The 19,398-nt window shown below is 36.4% G+C and overlaps 1 protein-coding gene across 19 annotated transcripts in view; it reads left to right on the top strand.

The window, feature by feature from the left end:
* The first annotated feature begins 14,364 nt into the window (after positions 1-14,364).
* The window catches only part of mef2c (myocyte enhancer factor 2C), a 68,602-nt gene continuing 63,568 nt past the window's right edge, over positions 14,365-19,398 (top strand). For 3 of the 19 annotated variants that reach the window (XM_011479274.3, XM_011479271.3, XM_011479277.3), the window contains exon 1: positions 14,365-14,650. The gene's annotated coding sequence lies outside the window, so the exon portion shown is untranslated. The remainder of the gene's footprint in view (positions 14,651-19,398) is intronic. The other 16 variants (XM_011479269.3, XM_011479268.3, XM_011479270.3 and 13 more) reach the window with 10 other exon arrangements.

The following is a 19,398-nucleotide window of genomic DNA, read 5'->3' as shown; positions in this document are numbered from 1 at the left end:
GCCTGTTGTTGCACACAAAATCTCGGTCGGTGAACATTTTTGTGCCACAGCTTGATATGGAGATCGTCCCCAGCTGTGCATGGGGAATGTAGTAAGGAGACGTGGCAGAGACTCTAATTAGACGGGGCTAAGTGTGCAGAACTGGGCGAGAACCCCGGAGTGCAGGCAAAGGCAGCTCAGCCCCCCTGCAAACAGACCCCCAGCAGTAATTACAACATTTCACAAACCAAGCAAGACATCACCGGGAAGTTTTCAATCAGAAAAAAAAAATCTTCTCCTAATCACTGGGGAGCTGAGAAGGAGTTGTACTTCATTAAACCTCACCATAGGGTCCAGTAAAAAGAAGGGTAAAATGACTAAGCTTTGACTGGAGAGGCCATCCGGTTGACTGCTTCAATGCAACTGTTACCTAGCATTATATTAGCAAAGCATCAACACATCCACAATAAGAATTATGAAAATGGATTTGAAAAAAGCTTTTAATTTCACACATGCGCTAAAATCTCCAGAGTAAACACTGAGTAGATGTGCGAAAAGCTGTTGAGGGTGTTAAAGGGGACATTTATGAAAGAAAAAAAAAGGTTTTGCAATTGTCACAAGTGAAAACCGTCTCCACGGCTCAAACATAACAGAAGTTTGCTATTTTTGTAAATTCTTTTGCAGATAAAATACGTAACATTAAAGACTTAATCGGCCTGTTAAAGCACCTGCATTTAGCTATCACACATTAGCCACTTTTATGATGGTATTCTTTCTGCATCAATTCAGACATGACAGTGAAAGTGTTAGATTTGCCACATGTATAAACTTGGACAGTACAGGACACCAGGTGGTCTGGTTAATAAGTCAACTGAGGTGTATTAGGTATTCAATAGAGCAGTTTTATCACCACATTATGTCTTTATTTTCCTATAAATGGTTACCACAGCGTTTATTAAGCACGCAGTCACACAGAAAAATGACAAAAGACAGAAGTATGAAAATATTTTAAAATAAAAATAGTGTAGTTGGCTGCAAGAAGACTTCTTGTTTTCAAAAATATTTTTAAACATTTCTCAAAAATGTGATGTTCACAAATTATTATTGGATTTTTTTCATTATTTTGTGCACTTAAAAGCTTCATAATTGCTTCCATCCCCCCATAAATGTTTTTAGTTTACCACAAAAATGTGAGCAGGCCAACGCATCACCAGACCATCAAGTTGGAGTCTCCAATCACCCTGTCATTTTCAAACCATCATGCAGCTGCTACACCTGCTAAAGTGTCAAGCACTTTCACTGTAGCAGGTTTTAATCAACAAACAAAGGGATGTTGCACTGGTGGGGTAACCTGAGGTTTTAATATAAAGTTTGATGATGACAGAGTATAGAAACTTTTGTTTGCTGTACTGAATTTTCAGCCTGTAATCAAATCAGACATGAAACCAAACAAATGTAAATGTGCAGAATTCGTAAAACCTTTCTCAATTTTGGTGTTATTCCGTTGTGAAGAAAAAGGGCAGGACAAAAAAAGTTTTAAATTGTTGTCATAAATTCGGTTTGCCTGTGAGAATGCAGGCTGAATACACTACGACATTTTCCATACACAATGTTGGAGTCAGAACGCTTGTCTGTCTGGAGATGAAGCACATGGAATGGAATATGTTCTTGAAAAAAATCCGGTTTATCAGTTTTTGGCATCAAATTTGCAGACTTGTTGGGATATTAACCTTAATCTATATGGTCCTTGTCGTTCTTTATTACCTTGCATTACCACATAGAAAAGCAACTAATGTGCTTTCCTTTACAACCTTTTTGCCAGTAAACCATTGAAAAGCAAATTTGAAAAAATGGATGAATCAATCACTTTGATGTAAATTGGAGAGGAATGTTTATGTCATACCATACTTTGTTACAGTCTAACCTTTTTTGTTTCTTTTGGTGCCAGTAGCACAGTCTTCAGCATCATGTAGGGCATAGAAAATTGTGTGTAAAGGTACAGAATATGTTCTCAATGCTGTAGTTGGCATTGGCCACTTTTGTAGTTGCATACCTGTCAGAAAGTCTTATTCAGAGGGACAAATGGAAGTCAACATTCCTGTCAGGTCCAACATTTGAAGTACAAAGACAAGGAAGATTATATGCAAACAACATGTACTTAATTTGTTAGCTGGTTAATATAAATCAAACTAGGATAAAGTTTTTTGTAGTGTTGGATTTTTTTTTTACCAAAATGATTATGTGGTCCTGGAAAAAATGCTTAAGGTAAACTCTTTTCCTTTTTTTTTTGTTTTGTTTGTTGACATCAGAACTATAAATATGTATTAGCTTTATCTTGTCTTCTTTGCTAAATTCCACATGTTGTTACTTCACTGCAGAGTGGATAATTACAATCACAAATAGGCTTGAACCATATCCAAAATTAATTACTAAAACATTTATTTGGGTTATCCATTGCTAAAATGCAGGGTTTTTGTATGCTAATGCAATATATTTTGAAACATTCCTGCAATTCAATTACTTGGGAATATCATTAAAAGCAGCAAATTTACTGTTTAATTTGTATGGACTGTTTAAGTCGTGCCAGAGCTACAGAATCCTCTTTCTCTGTAAGTGGATTAATTAATTTTAATCAATAAAGTCCCTTAATCTGGGTTTACCACACCGTTCAAAGACTATTTCACTCCACACAAAACATAATCTATAGTAAAGGTCCAAAACTGGTAATTTCTTCATAGGAAAGAAGTTTTACTGTCTGTTTACTTCCCCAAACTTTTAGAAATTTTGCAGTTTGTTTGTGTGGCTAGTGTGTATAAAGAAACTAATTTAGTGTCTTCCAAATAACTTTTAAGGTAATATGTATGGGATCCTTTATGGGACCTTAAATACCGTACTTAAATGCTGCTTAAATAAAATGATGCAAAAGTTAGAACTTATTGAATATATGGGTGAAAGGGGGCACAGTGGGTTTGTGTCATCAAGGGCATTAGACGAAAAACCAAATCAAACGATTATTTCAATCACAAAGAGAAGTTTCGTATCTGATTGGTTGTGGCCCAGCTTGACAATGACCGCAACTGGTGTTGTTGACCTACAGGGAGCTGGTGGAAAGTAGACTACTCTTAATGGAAGGGGAGAAGGAAGGAATATTTTTAGGATGAGTAAGTAAAGGAAAGGCATGACTTTAGAACCTGCAGGATTTTTGAAAATAGGAAACTTATCAGAAAACCAGTTAGCTGACATGGAGAAAAGAAGAAAGGTAGATTTCCAGTGTATTCGAGAGACCAAAAAGAAAGGGAGCAAGATTTTTAGAATAGGAGCAGTTAAATTGTGATGTGGATGGATAATAGAATAGAATAGAATAGAATAGATTAGAATAGAATAGAATAAGATAGGAGTGATCCTGAGGGAGGGGTTTGCTAAGATTGTTCTGGAGTTGAGTGTCAGGTGATGAGTCTGAAGGTAAAAGTTGAAGGTGTGATCTGGAATATTCTCAGAGGTTATAGTTCTCAGGTAAGATGTGAGTTAGAGAAGGACACCTTCTTTAAGGAGATGGACGAGGCGATCCATAGTGTTTCTAAGGAGTATTCTGGCAGACTTGCTCCCCTGTAGCTCCGCCCCTGGGCACCACATACTGTGTCTGTGTCACTTACTGGTATGTCAAGTATTGGTTAGACGCACCATTAACATACCATACAAAAAAGAAAACCATCAAAAATTTGTCTGGGAAATAAAACTGTTTCTTTAAACTTTAGTTCTTTTTGTCTTGGGAAGTGTTTAAAATAACTGACCTCTGATCGAAACATTGCAGGTTGGATTCCTGCCTTCCGTTACACTGTGACAAAGTGTCCCTGTGGAAAAACATTGATCCCCTCATTGCTTCTGCTGGTAATAAGTTAAAGTCATGAATGGCATTGGCCCCATGTGAGTATTTATGTGAATGGGAGTGGGACTGTAGAAAAAAGAGGATATAGGTACAACATTTTTCATCTAACGTATTACCCATCAAGATTATTGCCATCAAAATATTCTTACAGAGGCAAATAAAACAAAAAGCTTTCCCAATAATATTTAAAACATGGAGGTGTCAGACTAGACCACACTTTAGCTATTTTGTGCACATTTATTCAACCTAAATGGACAGATCAAATTTGAAGGATCTGGAAGAATTAACATTATGACCAACAAAACAGCACTAAAAAAACAAGCATTTATTTAAATATGAGTTTGATTTTCTAAAAATAAAAGAGAAAATCTGCAACAGTGAGACACAATTTTAGAAAAATGTATGGAGTTATTTGGAAATTATGCTTGCAAATTGTGTTCACAACATAATTTTGCCATAATATCCAAATTTTGAGTGTAGCTCCAAATTCTTTGTAGTACATCCCACCAGAAGACTTATGTTATGTGAGTCACTGGGATTCCTTTGCTGTGTAAAATTCAAGTAAGAGACAATGTTTCGTCTCAGTGTCAGTGACAAACATTAAGTTTGCTGTTTTAGTGTCATTTTACATTACTGAGAAAGCATTAAAGCGCCGTCATGTGCTTGAAAACATAAATTAGCTTCAGTGGATATTTCAGGTTTTTGTGTGCTCATGAAGTTTTAAAGGATGTCTTTCGTGGCACACTTCATTCCTTCATTTAATGCTGGATTTAGCACACCTGTCTACAAACATAAAGATTATATTGTATGATTTGTACAGACTCGTATATTTTTTTAAAGAAGTCATTTTAGACAGTCTGTCCCCTAAAATCAATATCTCTTACATAAACACATTTTTTGTAGGTGTACATGTATGTAAAATTCCTTTCAATCAAGGTTCAGGGATGGTGAGATATTTTACACCAAAGTATTACATTTGTTTGAGTGACAGGGAAAACACAGAACATTTCCGCAGATAGAAGTGTTTTCAACATGGCAGACCTATAACTGCAAGGATTATAATTGCTTAAGCTTCATATACAGTGTATGTTTGTATGTAGACAAATGAGGTAAATTAGGTGCTTCGCAGCTGTCTAAAATAATGAGTATTTTGTTTATATCTTGTTTTTGAATCAATATCTGACCTTTTGGTAGACTTTGGTAAACAAAATGCAAGGAAGAGCAATTCACAAAATTTGATAGCACATATGTTTTAGGAAAATAAGTATTTGCTTGCATGCATTGAAGACGATGTATGACGGCAATTGAAAATACCTACATTTTTTAGGTAATCAGTCCCCACTTTCTCTCCCAGAGGGAGGATCAATTAAAAATGCTTAACAATTTATGTCTCTTACAGGAATGTTGTTTATTGATGCCATAATTGAGGAAGTCAAAAGGTTTTATTTCACAACAAACTCATAATTTGTTTGTGTTATGATAACAGCAATTTGAAAAATAAGGTTATAATAAATAGAACAGAGTTCAAGTTTTTCAGTCTTGTTTTATCTCAATGACTCTATGTGACTACACGTCACTAAAGGCCACATAAGGAAGTCATTTTTAGTTTTTGATAGTAAACAATGCTAATAGCGGTTGCATATATGCAATGCAAATTTTATCCTTAAGTATGAATCCAGAAATAAGAAAGAAGAAATGTAATATAACATGGAAAAAAAGGGTCCACCTCACATCATTCATTTTTTTTTAGATTTTTTATTTTTTTGTCAGAAGAGTTGGGGGGGCTTTGCATGTAATGGCTTATGACTCAGGTTATCCTTGCACTCCACATCCGTCTGCTTAGAGCAGAGGTCACCAAGTTCAAGTTCACCAAGTTCCCTTAAAAAGAGCTTTTCCCCCCCTAAACTCAAAAAAAAAAAAAGGCCAGACATGAGTTTTTGAATTACAAAATGACAGAAAATCTGTCTGGAGTGAAGCCCCTTAATTCCTAACACTGTTAAAACAAAAAAACTTTTTTTTTTTTTTTTGCTGGAAACAATTATATCAATGTGTTTATTTTTTTGTTCCTCAGCAATGATTTTCTTGAAACCATGCATCCCCACTGGCTTTTTCTCTGCCACTAGAACAGGATGCCACAGTATCCCACCATTAGTGCCAGGGCATATGGAAGATCAAAAGACATGCCCCTCCATCTCTCTGGAAATGTCTGTCAGCTTTGCTTGTACTTGGCTGCTTTCTCTGTCACATTTGACAGCCCTACGCCTCAGCTAGATTAGAAAATTACACAAATGTACGGTTGGTAAGGTATAATTGAAGATGGCAAAAGGGCTGATTGGGAGACATTTAAATGGTTGTTCTTCAATGTTCCACACAGAGGGTGTGTGGCAGAGGCCGCAGAGGGAACATTTTGAAGTGATTACCGCCCCTGACAGGTGGATAATGACGCTGTCTTTTTCAGTGTTCTTATAGATTAAGCAAATTATTTTGAACTTGTGCTGATTCTGTTTAGGCCACTGTGGATGTGTTTATGGGTCTGTGGCACATATATGGGTGAATGTTTTAAAGAAGATGTGAACTGTCTTCCAATGTTGCTGGCAGGCATGTCTTGTAGGGTTTTATTTCTCAAAGCAAAGGATCCTTAATTCTGAGAAAGGATTAATATAGGTCAAGACACCCTTGATTAAGATTGAAATTTGTTTTCTTTTTTACAATTTGGACTTCATGTTTGTTGATACTATAGCTGGTGTTTTGCTAACCAACTGTGCCGGGAAAAACAGGATCAAACTGCAGCAACTAAATCAGGTCTTAGCAAGTGCTATGGATTATTTCCATTATATCAATGCAATGACGAGAAGCAGTTTGCTTAAAAATGGTCTGAAATCTCATAAGGTGCATGCTTTTTTTCTGTGACATGCAGAGCATGATTCTCAGGCCATTGCAGAGCACAATCAGCAACTACCGGCTACATGTCTCTGCACTCATGATGGCCTGTAGTGCCTTACTGCAGGGATCGAACATGGGCCACAGATGGGGTTGAAGAGTCTCATCAGTGGTCAAAGAGCGCAGTAGCCAGAGCCTGGGAAAAAAGAGGGCCTGAGTGATGGAGGAGAGGAGCAGACTGTACACAATAGAACATATACAAAGGGGTGGAGGGGGATGTAAATGATTAATGCCATTACTGATTCCATATCAGCTCTTGAGTAATCCAAAAGCTCAAACATTTAAACTCTGAATGTCCTACAGCAAATGTCTCCTTAATCTTTGCCTCTGGCATTTTCAAATATTTACATGAGCAGAAAAGATGTGCTGTCTTTGTCACCTTGTGCTGTAATAACATCTCCTGGAATTCAAAATTGACATTTAAACCTGCAATTTAGAGGTATGAATATACAGGCCGAAAGCAGCAATCTTGCTTTGAGCTTGTTCAATCGCATTTGATCCACTTGCATCTACTCCTTTTAGTTTTTTGTTCCTTCCTCCAGAAAAATGTTTGTGTTGCATATTCAGCAAAGGCAAACATACAAAACGTACTGTTGGTACCATATTGTCAGTTTAACACACAATTCATTTAGCAAAACACAGACAGATCCATGGTAAATCTGTTTGGTCATTCAAAGATACTTAAGTTTTTTGTTAATCCATATTACGGACTCTAACTCTTTCTTTTTTTTTTTCCTAGGGAGACATCACAAACACACAAAAATTACAATGGAGATGTAATCATCCAAGCCATTTCTTGTCATTATACTTTTGCATGGGTGGGTATGCTATAAAGGACACATTTACAAAACCCTTCTTAAAAGTAGGTATTGTTTAGAACGTTTATGACTTCCACTCCTCTCCTGCATGCGTGGCAGTCATACATCCCACAGCAAAACAACTAGCATATCACATTTTCCCCCTGACAAAGTGAGATGTGTTCTATCTATGTGGTCTGAGTCAGAGTTGTATTCTGTCATGTTAAATGCAGTTGACAGAGGAGCAAGGGAACTCCCAAAACCTCTGGGCTGAGATGTTGTTTTCTCAGGGCATCAAAGGACTAGATTTTTTTTCTTCTGTAACCTGCAGACTGTGGCTGTTTAACTGTACTCTCTCATGTCATAAATTTGACATTACCAAAAGGGTGTGTCATGCTCATTTGCATTAGTAAATAATATGTAAAATTAAAAAAGAAGATTGTCTAGGACATGACTTATATGACTTGTTTTATTTAATTTTCAATGCCAATGTCAACTACCTGAAATCAAAATTGATTTACTTATTGAATGTGTGCTACTTTGTTTTTTTACCAATGTGAAAAAAATAAGTTGCCTTCATTCTCAGTGGACCATACATGCATGGTGCTTATAGTTAAACTACACAGCTAAATGTATTAGCAATGAATCTCCAAGTGCTAAACTAAAATATTCAAGCAAAAAACAAAAAAAAGTATTATTTCCGTGCACTTCTAGTCTTTTGGAAATCAGCAGAGAGGAAGGTGAAAGTAATTTATGTGGACTTGAAGCCAAGCACAGTGCAATAAGTGCAAGGAAAATGACTTTGTTTAGTTACCATGGCCACCTGAAAATGCTTGGGCTTTTTATCCATCCCGAACGCTCAAAAAAAACGACATGCTCACAAAAAGATGGTTTTTAGACAGTTTTGAATTACAGGTAGGTCGTGCATCTGTATTAATCAGTGAATCAAAAAAAATGCCACAATAGGAATACTTTTTTAATTCTCCTTTTTTAATCTTTTGGGGTTTTTAGTTTAGCAGTTGTGCATTTTCATTTTATAATAATATTTGTAATTGCCTAAAACAACAAGATATAGCTATAAAACTTAATCTCGTGGAAAAATACCACAAAAACTTACAGTAGAACCTGGGTGTATTTAAAAGCTTGTCACGGCACTAGTAATATTACTCGCTTCAAAAGAGCCAGATGGAACAGTTAAGGTTTCAGTAAAAATATTGCTTTTGGATGGAGACTTCTGGGTACTTTCTCACTTCCAGGTTCTCTCTGTCCTTGTCTCTCTCAATCTTTCAGCTTTTTAGTCTCTTTCAAACCCTCCTCCTGCTGTGCTTTATCAGATCCTGCCATTAAGGCTCTCCTATAAAAAAAATAGAATCCGTGAAGACAGGGCACCGTGACTAAGGTCAATCTTTGTTAATCAACTGAGGTCAGGTTGGGTATTTGCAACCACTTATCTTTGTTTAAGAAAATATCTGATTTAAAGTGATGAATTAATTCATCACTAAATCGTTTCCATCACGAGTAATTTGCAAAGGGAAACTCCAAAGGCACCTAGTCCTATAGTAAGTCCAATTTTGTCATGCCTTCAAAAAATATGAACTTGCAACTGTTTTTCCTAAAAGTTGTGATAGTTTTCAATAATAATTTCCAACTAAATCAGTTGAAAATGTGCCCAGCTAGTTCTTTTTCCCTCTAGCTTAATAAAATGCAATTACATGTGAACCAAAAAAAACTAAACAATTGACTTAATAAGACAGTATCATTTGAACAAATATATAATAACAGCAAGCTTGATAAATTTGAGACAAAAAAAGACCAACATAATATCATGCTTATACGATTAGTTGTAACTACACAAAAAATGTGAACTTGCAGAAGATTTGTTTTTGTTTTGTCTAAATCAAAAATCTAACTTTTTGTGTATTTTTGGGTGATTAACTTATTTCATTTTAGATGGCCACTTTACCTTAATCCTGTTTCTTTTATTTTGTTATTACTTATATTTAAACTTGACTTAAAATTTGTCATAAGTTACTGAAGTCTGAAATATAATTTGCTCTTTAAAGTCAAACATTATTAGAAAGCAGTTCTTTCTTTTAGAAAGATGACTTGGACCAAACACTGGAATCTCTGGCTATTAATGTTTCCTTTCTTCTCCAACACAAACCTTAAAGAAAAACTAAACCGTTTTCCTGCATTCATCAAGAAATTTTGCAGACTGTTAGAACAGATTTTTGTGTTTGTTGTCCTTCATGACAGTTGACAGCAGCACAGGAGGGGACGCCGTCACATAAACCCCGTGCATCATGGGAGATGTATTGAAAGCAGTGGGGCTGATGCCGGACAGACTAACGTCTCTGAGCTTCATTATTTTAATCACTTTTTGCAAAGTCTGACTCTGGATTCCTCGGGAAGCTACTAGAAGTGGACAGACGATCCGTGATCCATACGGGCGCTTCATTTAAGATCAATTGAACGCGATTCGCACATCAAATCTGCGTCCTCTGCTTTTGTTTTAAACCCGCGTCAAAGTCGCTGCTGGACGCTTGTCCAAAAGGGTGTTTATAAATCTGACGCTCCTGCAGTGTGTGGGAGGATCTACTGTCAAAAGTTTTTCTCGCCCTAATCATGAAAAGGCACAGATTCTACCTTTTTACCGTTAGTAGAAATTCTCTTTTATTCTGACTTTGAAAAAAAAAATCTTTTAAGATCTAAAATTGTAAAAGAAGAGTTGATGAATGAGCTGCTGCACTGAATTACCTCATAACAGTAAGTGATGAGTTCGTGGCTATTTGCCAAAGTTGCCAAGAACCAAATGTTGTTTTGATTGGTTGAATTTGAGTTGGTGGCCCTTAATTTTTACCCTTTTCATTGAAGATACAGAGTAAAGAGTTTCCTGTTATTGATTATCATTTACTATTTAGACTGAGTAAATATTAAAAACAAACACCATCAGATGAGGTAGGGTTACATAAAGCAAGAGGGGATCTAACCTATTGATTGGAAAAAGTTTGCAGAAAGGCACTGACATATTTTCTTGCACATTGGAGCTAAAATACACTTTCAGTTTTTACCTCAGTAAACTTTAACCCTTGTGCTATCTTAGATGACCCCACTCTTGCATTGAAGTGTTCTCCCTACCATGACAAAAGTGGATAAAGGTGGAAAGATTTCATGTAATCCATGCACACCAGTGAAGATCACAAATCATTGAAGAAAAAAGGTTCAGCGCACTGTCTAGTGGGTCTAGATGACCCAATTCCCAATGTTAAAATGCTTAGGATGGCACAAGGGTTTTAAAGAGTATTACTGGTTACAACAATTTTGGTGTTTGAGGCAAAAAATATGACTAAACGTTTGTTGTTGTTTTTTTTTGTAAAATTATGTACATTATATCAAGTAAAAGTGCTACATTACTCTTTGAATAAATCCTCATAGACATGAATGGGTCCACAAATGATTCTTGGAAAGTTATAAATTGATCTAAAGAGTTGTACCAAATGAATGTAAAGTAGTAATGAAGCCGTCATACATTTATACAGTAACCTAAATCTGTTGGTTGATCCAATACATAAAATATCTTTACCATTTGCTAATGTTGAAGTCACATAACAGGCAAGCTACCACTAAAGTTCTTTATAGTAACTTTAACCAAAACTTCATTTGTTTTCTTTAAAAAAAACCTTACTAAATAAACACAATAACAAGAATAATCTGCAAGCAATGGTATGAAAAATCTGTTAGCAACACTCCACAGTTATTGCAGGTTGGGCTTACATGGCCGACATGTATCATGGTCCAAAGCCACAATCAAACAATTTGCTCTTTGCTATGTTTCCCAGTTTAGACTTGTAACAATAGAGTCAGTGATGTGTAACATTTTGCCAATGACCACATTACCATTTTGAGACAGGTGTCTTTGCAACCACTTCTCATAAATGCTTCATTTTCATGTGGACACACCAGTTAGTGGAACGTTGATTGCTACTGAGATGAACACGTTGCGTCACCACACTGGGCACCATTTGTTGGGTACACTTCCAAGGTCTGCCTCCTCCCAGTACCGAGAATCAAACAGGGGGATAACAGATGTCATGATTTTGTGCTATTGCAAAAAACTATTTTGTAGCAACTAATTAAAGTTTAATTTTCAAAATGCATCACATTTTTACAAAGTTCACTGCAGTCAAAACATATCAAAAGCATAATAAATTTGCATAAATCTAATTAAAGCAGAATTTGCAGCATGGATATCACATTAGTACCTAATCCATTTTCACACACAGACACAGGGAAGTGTGTATCTTGTTTACGGAATGTTCCTTGTCAGAATTCGGGTCCAGGTAAAAACCTAAAGGCCCGTTCACACCGGGACGAATTCCGACGTTTAACGCCTCGTGACTAAACAAAGGGCACCAATGTTAGTGTGCACACCGAAGCGAAAAAACGGCACTCGTCAAAGCGTCAAAAAAAAAAAACGTCGAAAGTCGCGTCGAAATCTATTCGACCAATGAGAATGCCGCTATTGCACACGTGTCTGGAGCTTCTGAAGTTACAGTAAAACACAACTTGGGGGCGCTCAAACACAAAACTGCCTTGCTGAGCACACATACCAGCGAAGAAGATAGACGTCAAGTAGCGTCTACACAGCCGCGAAGCAATATTGACGGACATTCTAAAATATCCCCGAACCAAGCACCAGTTGGAGCTACTGGTGCTTGAAATATTCATGTTTTCTTTGTTTGATTCTGACAAGCGCGTAAATACTTGCTCTCTTCTTCTGAGTGAAAGGCGACTTTAAGAAGCGTAAAGTTTCGCAGCGCCACCTTGTGTACAGGAGTATTTCTGTTTACATTAAGTGCCATCTAATGTCAGGGAATGAAATTGCATGTTCGCTCTGCTCATCGTCAGTGAAAATCGCCTGGGTGTGAACACAAAAAACGTGGCGAAAAACGCTGGCGAATAACGCCTGGCGTATATTCGTCCCGGTGTGTACTGGCCTTAACCCTGGAACTTCTTTTACAGACAGTGCCATCCAATATGTATGAATACATGGAATTGAATATGAATTGTTTTAAATACTGTAATATTGTTAAGGCTTGACTATCATGCCTTAGTGTTTTAGCATCAAATTTATTCAAGTTATTTGAGAATCAAGCCAAAGTGAAATTGAGTTTCATATACATTTTAGATTGTGTTTTTCTTCTTCCTATATGTGATTCTATTCACATTGCTTGAAGCCCCTTTGGTTATTCAAAATGTACATATTTTTAGCCAACTTACTCATCAAAGGGTTGATTGCTATTGCAAATGAAAGGTTAGCAGGTCACAACAGCGACACATCAGACTTTTATCACTGTGTCTGATCAAAAGGAAGCCTCTCCCTCATCTGAACATGTTGAGATAATAAAATCAACTCTTACCAACATCCATTGATCCCCTATTTACTGGATTCCCACCCGAAAGGATCACCGAATTCCTGTCAATGAGGTCATTCTGATTGCCAGACAGGGTAAAACTAAACTGCTCAGTGTATGAAAGTACAGGTAGCCATGGTGATAGAAATTACCTCAAATAAATAGATTAGTTGATTATCTTTTCCCAGGAACATGTAAACAATACAACAAGATCAATCGAAATCATATTTCACTGTCAGGAGTATGAGTACCTTTCAACCAGGGCCACTGACACCACTGCTTTACCCCTACAGAGTGTCCATGATTTTGGATGTATTCTGGGAAAAACACCAACCTATGCCCTACTCATCTTTCCTTAATATCATCCCTCTCCACTTAGATAAATTGGTTAATTTACCAGGGATATATAAAACACTAATTTGGGTGTATCAGACTGTGTCATTATAAATATGTATTGGGTTCTGGCATGAAATGTAAGAGCGTGCAATGAAAATATCTGATAAAAATTACAATTATCCTGTGCCCCCACTCAAATAATATTAGGATTAAGCTTGATGATTGGTACAGTGTACGGGATGTATCATTAAGAAAGAAAAATGGTGTATAGTCGGGATGCCAGCAGTTTAGGAAAACTGAAGTTTTCCTTTGGATGGAAAAGTATGATTTTTATCTGGCTGTAATGACAAATCAACATTTCCTGAGCATTATGGTTCTTTAAAAAACAAGACTGTAGGCAAATTTTAGTCATGGATTTACTCGGATAAACAAGCTTATTATTGCCTAATTATAGGTGTACACCACTGCACCTGGTATTTGATAGTTTGAAAGATAGTATCAATGTTGACTTATTTCTTCCAGTGGCAAATTTATCTATGATTCACATAAAGTGCATTTATGAAAGGAAGGGAGATTAAATGCCAGAAAGTTTAGTTATTTTTAAGGTTTGGCAACTATGATATGCTTGATCACCACATGTAAGAAAAGAAGGAAAAAACGCAAAGGCAGTAACTTTGTTTTCACATGGAATATAATATTTCATACTTTGAGTAAAACGTTTATACACAAAGTGAAGAAAATATGCAGCAATGTGCACATACGATAGTGACATTATTAAAGGTTCTAGCCAGCATAGTTTAGGCAGGAATTTTGAAAGCTAAAAGTGCAAAGGGTAGTTGTGGATTCACGAAGGGGATGGTATTTCTGGTCATTGCAAGAGATGACAGCATTTGGGGCATGTGTGTTTGAGTGTGTGCATCAAGGGTTGGAGGGGTGACACTGATCCCTCTGAAGGCTAAATTTACTCCAGAGTGATAGAGGCAGGTGGACTCACTTTGGACAGTGGTGTCGGGGTGTCAGGGGTGGTCTGAAAGAACTAGACCTTGATTCAGTTCAAGCAGAGATTGGGGGGAAAACAAGCTACCCAAGCAGGGGTTTCTATTCAAAGCCAGCTGGTCTGGCTTTTATTTAAAGCAGGCAATATTTTTTGAAGCTACTTTTAATTTGTAGATTTCCGTTTACCTTTGTTTTTGTACTGTCTTCTTTTCTTTTTCCTTTTTTATAACTATTTGATTAAGCTGGGCCTCAGCTGGTGCTGCAGGGTGTAACTTCCTGGGGAAGGAAAAAAAAAGGCACTGGTGAGTTTTCCCGTTCACTTTTTCCTGCCTTTTTCCACCTCTTGCCTAGATCTTATTGCGTCATTCGAAAACCTGTGTCTGTCTAGATTTCATGCTTCACTTAGCACAGCGAGTTATGACATGTTTAAAAGATTAAACTGTAATTTGTATATTTGAGCTGCTCAGTTTGAACAGTACTTAAATTTATTTTGAAGCTGTCTTTGTCATGCAGAATCTTCTGTAGCAATAAAAGTAAGGCCAAAAGGCATTCCAAACCGTTATTAAACGTGATTTTCCTGCTAGTGGCAAAGTGGAGCATAAGAGTCAAAGGTGGAGTCAAATCATAGCTGTTAAAGATCACTGTTCTTAGCCAATTGAGGAATGGCTGATTGAGACCGATAAAAGCTCCACATTAAATCTATGCTTTTATAACCGTTTCTTTACTTTTATTTTTATATCTGTCTTGATAGATAAAAGGTTTAAATTTAACTTTATACTCCTTTTTGAGAATTACCCACTAAACCTTCAAACAGATTTTTCAAAAAATTTAAAGTAAAGTGTTTTTAACTAATAACATCTGCAATTTGCTTCATTAGAACAATATTAAATATTAAAGTTAAACTCTTAGCTAATGCTAATTTTTCCTAAATCATTTTGGTCTTAAAACATTCCATGTTTATGTGTCTAATTCCTATCCTGGGTTTTACATTCTCCAAAGATCTCCCTTCGTGTACTACTTTTCACTTATGACTTCTCACTTTGTAAATGAGTACTTGAGAAGATAAGAACATGAGTAACTGTATGTATTAAGGGCTGGTGGTAAGGACATCTATAAGGATGATGACACATAGTTTTAATATCTCGTTAAACATTGTACGTGCATCAAGCATAATAGGCAATTACCATAACATCTACAATTGTAGATTCTTTTTAATATAATTCTAGGACAGCTATATTTGTAAATTACGGGGACATAATTTTGTAAAGCATTAATAAACTTGTCACTTGTGGACAGTTCCTGCATGAAACAACATACTAAAACAGCTCAAATTAGTATTTAAATACTACAACAATATTGAAAACTCATACATATAGACTGTGGGGCTATATAGTATGTATTTATTTATTTATTACATTGCTTTTTATTCTATAAGATAATTTTAAGCCAGAGGTCAATAATAAGTATCTTAATGAAATGTTCATTTTAATAGAATCTTTGTTATTAGTCTTTATATGTTTTGATCCAGCACACATGACACTATCAACTTAGGTTAACTGAAAGCAACAGCAGCTGGCAAAAGACTTGAGCTACTTTACACACCAGACATTTGATCAGCCCACGGTGTTCACACTGGACAAGCAAGGAGGGGCTTCTTCTTCTTCTTTTCCCTTTCTACTGTTTACTAGCACATCTCAGACACCAAAGGTTGGAAGAGGATTGGTGTGAAATGTCAGGGTGATGCAAATGTCGTAAATCTTGCTCCAGCCTTTATTCTTTCAAAGCTCTATTCCAATATATGGAAGACTTTGTGTCATATACCGGTACTTTAAATCACACTAGGCACAAACCCCAATTGATTCTCCTCTATGATTATTAATCAAGTGGCACTTTTGTGAATTAAAAACAACGGCATCCATATGTCACTGATCAGTCCCGAAGGGTCAAAGTTTGGCCTTATTTAACTGGCAATGTGCATTCAATGGCTACGCGTTTTTGTACATATACTGTAAACGGCTATGCGAGAATGTATGAGTTTTGAACATGAAAGCCCAAAACGTGCGCTTACATAGACTTTTCATTGGAAGTGGCCTCTTTAACAGGGATTGTCAAGGGCGGTTTGAACAAAGCTTGAAAGTCAACACATGCTCACCTCAGTTTTGAATTTAGGTCATTTTAAGTTTAAAGTTACAGTCCCACAATTCTGGGCTAAAGCATGTTCAAGCATACCATGCTGTAATTGGCTTGAAGAGGTGTTTCTTTCTATAACAGGTCAAATCATACAGATACAGATCATTAAGTATGATGTGAAAACAGACTATAGGGGAGTCAGAAAGAGAAAACAATCATTTTTTTGCATTGTTTAAGGTAACTATTAAGAAAGTACATACACTTTGTGCCAACTAATCTTAACTTTCTGTGAGCTTCAGGGAAATACAGTTGTATTTTATGGACATCAATGAGAAAAAAATCTTGCGTCTGCGAGTACTCTTTCTTATTTTGCTAATTTTATTAAAGGTTGGGAGCAGCATTTCCTTTTATGAAAATGCACCTGGTAAATGCCACAGGGTATTTCCAATGGCACCCTGCTCCCCACAAGGCATAAGGAGCAATTTATTAATCCCCACAATTATACAAAACAAATTAAAAAGAAAATTCCTCCACACTTCTGTGAAAATTGTCATGTCTTGTTTTTTTTTTTAGATTAGCTGCATATAATCATGAAATTTGCAAATACATTAGAATTGTTAACCTAACTAGGATGGCATGCTTCACTTATTTGCTTTTCTGTCCCTAAAATCCTGATTTTTATTGATCCACGGACCTGAACGTTTTTTTTCTAAGTCTTAGCCCTTTCCATCTCTGCCTTTGAAACTCCTCATCTTGCTATTACAAATTCAAGCCTTGGTAGTTTTTGTTGTTTTCAGTAATTATTCATGAATGTTTATTATAAATAGTATTAAAAGAAAGTGGAATCTGTTAAAAAAAAACTTTAATTTTTAAGGTTAGAAAAAGGTCTTATAGCAGATTTATCTTAGCTGTGTTTCTTTTTATTTGGGTTTTCTTCCATTCTGATTCAATGTATCTTCCTCAAAAAGAGATTTTTAGCTCAAGGGACTTCCTAGTAAAATAAAAATTAAGTAAAATTAAAAAAAAAAACTTTTTTTTATTTGTTTTGAGCTTTTTCTGAGATTCCCACTGATGTGTATAAGTTTATTGGAAGATGAATAGGCTTCATGAAAGCAGGTTGCTGATTGGTTGGTGTTGGTTTTCATTCAGCTTCTAAAGAATGAACGGAATTACTTAATTTTATGGTTATTTGCGGATCACCATTGATTCCAAATCCTTTTGTGTTACAAATTTTGTCGCAATCCAAGCACATTCCATTTTTTAAACAAACAAATTAATACTAACCCAAGACCAATTACACATATGGAAGCTGTTTCACCTACAAAAGTGCGAATCCCACTTCTGCAATGTTTTGCTTGCGCCTTTTTTCTTTTTATTTAGATCTTTAATCTTTATTGTTTAACTTTGGAAGATTTCCAGCCGTGGAACCCCCCACTTGTATGATAACTCTTTTCTTCAAGCCCCCTGAGCACTGTTGAGGACAGAAAACAGTGGCGCACAACTGCCACGATACAATGCTTCTGCGCTGGGGCTGCCTAAATCCACAAAACATGAGCTGTGGTGCTAGGCAGCGCTTTTGATCTGTAGCTAATCTCAGTTGCCTGCTTCCCCTCTGATCATGTATGAATAAGAATGAGTCGGGGAGATCCTGAAGGCACAAAGAGCTTTAGACTCTGCCGCTCATCTGCCAAGCTCCAACTTGTAGCACAGGCTCGCGTGCGTGGTCGTTAGGCCTCGCAGTCACACATCTGAGTGGAGGAATCCTCATTTAGTTACACATTATATTCCACTGCACTTGCAAGATGCTATCAGCTGCTTGGTAATAGTGTGGGAGAAGTCGCATAGTCATGCTGAGTGATCTTTAATTGCCAAGAGATTTGGCAAAGGTCAACAGCTGCAGGCAGAACTTTGCTGATCCGTGAACCGGAGGATAAATACAAACGGTCAATGAATGGAGACAAATGAGTCAGAACTGAAGAAGATCACTGAGACCATTTTAACTGTACATTTAAACTGTATAAATATAGATAACATTTTATACTCCAATATAAAACAAACAGAGCATCAGATGGCTTTTAACTTGTGGTAACATCCCAATAATGCAAACTTTAGTAATTACCCACAAATGTCTTCATAAAATCTCATATGCACATTATTTAAAAGCTATTTTTATAAGTTTCAGCAAACAGACACATCCTTTTCTCATAGAAAATATGCACTTCTCAGACAAAGGATCAAAGAAATGGGAAAAAAAAACACCAGATTTTAGTGAGGAATTTCTATCTTTTTGTTGCAAATCAACAATCTACCAGGATTCCTTGAATCCTGCATTTCTCTCAGCATCACTAGACATTATTTCAATTCACTAAGTTCACATAACTCAGTCCTCCTTGAGCAGGATCACACCAGGATCTGCAGACCTTAACTTTTAAAAATGGACAAGTCTCAAATTCAGATTGCAAAGGACAAAGACACAGCAGACGTGTCTCACCGGTCAAAGGTGTTTTAGTTGACCCACAAAAAAATGAATGGGGTGGATTTCTGAGGTTCAGATCTTGTAAAAAAAAATTGCAACACTAAGAGTATTTCTAAAATGTAATATTTAATGAACTTTTTCAGATGAGTGATGGACTGTGTTTCTTAGCGGTATGGTCTCGTTTTTTGACACTGAAATACTGGTGGGAATCTTGTTAACTAAGCCAAAGGAAAAGAAAAGAAAACAGAAGAAAAGAAGAGGAAAAAAGAAAAGAAAACACTGGGATCTCTCCTTTATGGCCACAATTAGAGAAAGGGCTGCAAGAACAATGAAATAACTGTGCCTGTGTTGGAACAGTTAGGGAATTACACTCCAGCTATTCAAAAGAAGGAAAAATCATTAGCAGAAAGTGAGTTTCTTTTTTCCCCTCTTAAACCAATCTAG

The sequence above is a fragment of the Oryzias latipes genome, chromosome 9 (assembly GCF_002234675.1).
Source record: "Oryzias latipes chromosome 9, ASM223467v1".
NCBI classification, from domain to species: Eukaryota; Metazoa; Chordata; class Actinopteri; order Beloniformes; family Adrianichthyidae; genus Oryzias; species Oryzias latipes.
The sequence above is the reverse complement of the archived record's forward strand: the minus strand, read 5'-3'. Positions and strand labels throughout refer to the sequence as shown.